Here is a 3723-nt window from a genome sequence, read left to right as displayed (position 1 = left end):
TAACTGCTGGCTGTATTCTCCTGTCATGTCAATGGGAAATGGGATTGGAACGGAGCCCCAGTGGCAAGGCTTCCAACTCTCTCTCTCCTGGTAAAGTCATGGTGCTGAGGGGGAATTGTGTAGTATTAGTGCCTTATGCCTGGGAAATATATATTTTTTAAACTGTGCCAGGTACAGCCCGGCTGCTGACCTGCAATATTTTGTTAACACTTGTTGGTTTTCCATTTGAAAAATGAATGTGGGTGCATTTGACACCGAATGTGTGCACACAAACGCCATTTACGTTACAAAATTATAGGTATAAATGTAGTGGCAGCACTGAGGTGTCATTAATAATTTTTCCCTACTGCTATTTTTCACAGGAAGTCCTACCAGAGAATCAGATGGATGCAATTCATTATAGGCCCAGCCCCCATAGGTTGTTTCAAAACATCTCCATAAAACTAGATCTGGGCTTGACTCCCAAAATTCAGTCCCAGGCTTTTCCATTTGCTGGAGCTTGGGTCCATTTTGATAAAATTTGTATTATAGATCTCCTCTCCTCCATAAGATTCGGTACCTGTGCTTGACAAGCCTCCTCAGTGCCTCCTTCAATGTCATATAAAAATAAATAAAATAAAATCAGTGGTCACAGTAAAGAGCTAGGGCCAGAACCTCAGCTGTAGTAAATCCACATAATGCCATTGAAGTCAATGGAGCTACAGCAGTTGACACTCGCTGAAGATCTGACTCACTTTGTTTCCAAGTATTGGCTGGCTTTGTGCTAACTGCCTTTTCTTATAATGTTATAAAGTATTTCTCTGAAATGAAATTTTGCACAAGCTGAAACTGAAAGCAGAGCCCCCTAATCAGACAGATGGAGCTCATTAACAGTTCATTTAAGAAAGGTTTTCTTTGATGCAGACTAATGAAGTTTTCCTAATTACAAAGTTGGTCTAACGCTAATGGTAGGTAAAATTTGATGAGAGAAAAAGAAAGGAGACTCAGATACAACATGGGCTGTCATGAGAAGGCAGGCTTTGCTAATCTTGGCCATAAAGGTTTGTGTTGAAACTCTTGGTCATTTTTGGATCTGTTTTCCCACTGGCATACTGTGGCTGTGCACAAAGCCCCTTACTGCATGAGCGTGGGCGGATGATTTTCTTACAGCGGAAAGTGTCTTTGATTTAATTTACCAAATTCATACTGAGCCAATGCTTCATCCCTGTGTGAGGGGACAGTGTGCTGTGGGAGGTACTGGGCCAGACTTTGGCCCCAGCAGCACAAAACAGACTTAAAACTAGTCGGTGCGGACAGTTGGGGATTCCCCTTGCATGTGGGGTCCTCGGTGCCACAGAGGTGAGATGATTTATCAGGGAAAGTTCTGAGTTTTGATACAGTTGTCCACGCTCATTTCACTTTGGAACTCCCGTGGTACCTAAAGAGTGGTCTCAGCAAGGTAAAAGGTCTCTCAGCATTCTCTGCTCCAAAACAGTGTACGGTTTATACAGATGAACACTGGAGTGAACACAGAAGACTGCTTTAATAGGCAAACCTGTGTTTTTAAAAAGCATTCTCTTGTAAAGCATCTCCAAGTTTGATCTTTGAAGACCCGGCACTAGATTTTCTTACTGGTTCCATAATCTGACAGTTTTCACTATATTTTTACATCACACTGACATATTACAAGCAGTCTTTCTGTTCTCTAAATGTGACCATCTGGAAAACTTACATGGCATCTGACTGGTTATGAATTAGGAAGATCATGGAGAGAGAGAGAGAGTGTGTGTGTAAGTGTAAAAGACAGAAGGACGCCTGCTTTGTCAGAAGTGACTGAAAAGCTCTCAGCTGTGTTTGAGTGGATCAAAGCCTGCTGAGTTGCTTTCTGAGCTGTGCTTACTCATATAATTTAAAACTACAAAGCCTGCTCCATTGCTACAGTGCTTTTTCCTCCCCTCTGATGTAAGATGTGTTGCTCGTAATCTTTGTGCCTGTTGGCCTAATTACTATAACAAAATGTTCAATAGCGTCTGTCATTAACAAGATTATTTACGCATTTGATTATTTTGTCCTGTGTTTGCCTACATCAGGAAAGACTGAATAACTCATGAGTTTATTTGTTTAGTGGAAGCGCTGGCACAATAGCAGTACACAACAGTGGCCTTGCGATGAATGGTTTGCACTTCCTGTGTACATTTGTTTCCAGGGCTGTAGAAGGTGTTTAGAGGGGTGTAAAAATAATACATGATTTTGAGCGCAGGTGAAAAGTGTTAGACTGATAGCACTTGTGGCTGATATCCACAGAGTAGCTATAGCAGGGGCATGCTCATGGGGCTGTAGGTTCTAGGGCTTCCCCATCAAAGTGATGAATCAGGCACTGTTGTCCTCCTCTTGTCCAATGTTTTATAATGTTTCCCTCTTGTACCTCTCACTTTTAACTGAAGGTGAAAGGCAGCATTAAGAAAATCATCAAGATTCGCTGTTAGGAGAAGTTTTTAGAATAGGGCTCTTCAGCTACTATCAATACCACTAGCAGGGCTAAATATTTGTTAGGATTGGACACCGGGGGCTTGATTCTACTGCCTGGCATAGACAAATACACTTGTGAGGGCAAAAGGGGTGTAAAATGCCAGATCAGAATGATAGCTTTTAGGATTTGCACTGGTGTCAATAACTGCACCAGGTAAGAAATAGAAACATAGAACTGGAAGGGACCTCAAGAGGTCATCTAGTCCAGTTCCCAAGGCAGGACTAGGTATTATCTAGACCATCCCTGACAAGTGTTTGTCCAACCTTCACTAAAAAATCTCCAGTGATGGGGATTCCACAATCTCCCTAGGAAATGTATTCCAGTGCTTAACCACTCTGACAGGAAGTTTTTCCTAATATCCAACCTAAACTGCCTTTGCCGCAATTTAGGCCCATTGCTTCTTGTCCTATCCTGAAAGGTTAAGAAGAACAATTTTTCTCCCTCATCCTTGTAACAATCTTTTATGTATTTGAAAACTGTTATCATGTCCCCTCTCAGTCTTCTCTTCTCCAGACTAAACAAACCCAGTTTTTTAAATCTTCCCTCATAGGTCATGTTTTCTAGGCCTTTAATAATTTTTAATGCTTTTCTCTGGACTTTCTCCAATGTGTCCACATCTTTCCTGAAATGTGGCACCCAGAACTGGACACAATACTTCAGCTGAGGCCTAATCAGCGCAGAGTAGAGCAGAAGAATTACTTCTCATGTCTTGCCTACAATACTCCTGCTAATACATCCCAGAATGATGTTCACTTTTTTTGCAACAGTGTTACACTATTGACTCATATTTAGCTTGTGATCCACTATGACCCCCTGATCCCTTTCTGCAGTACTCCTTCCTAGGCAGTCATTTCCCATTTTGTACATGTGCAACTGATTGTTCCTTCCTAAATGGAGTACTTTGCATTTGTCCTTATTGAATTTAATCTTATTTACTTCACACCATTGGTCCAGTTTATCCAGATCATTCTGAATTTTAATTCTATCCTCCAAAGCAATTGCAACCCCCCTAGCTTGGTATTGGCCACAAACTTTATAAGTGTACTCTCTCTGCCATTATCTAAATCACTGATGAAGATATTGAACAGAACAGGACCAGAACTGATCCCTGCAGGACCCCACTTGTTATGCCCTTCCAGCTTGACTGTGAACCACTGATAACTAGTATCTGGGAACCAGTTTTGCACCCACCTTATAGTAGCTCCATCTAGGTT

This window comes from Gopherus evgoodei, chromosome 4, assembly GCF_007399415.2.
Source record: "Gopherus evgoodei ecotype Sinaloan lineage chromosome 4, rGopEvg1_v1.p, whole genome shotgun sequence".
In the NCBI taxonomy this organism is placed as follows: Eukaryota; Metazoa; Chordata; order Testudines; family Testudinidae; genus Gopherus; species Gopherus evgoodei.
This window is presented reverse-complemented; position numbering follows the sequence as displayed.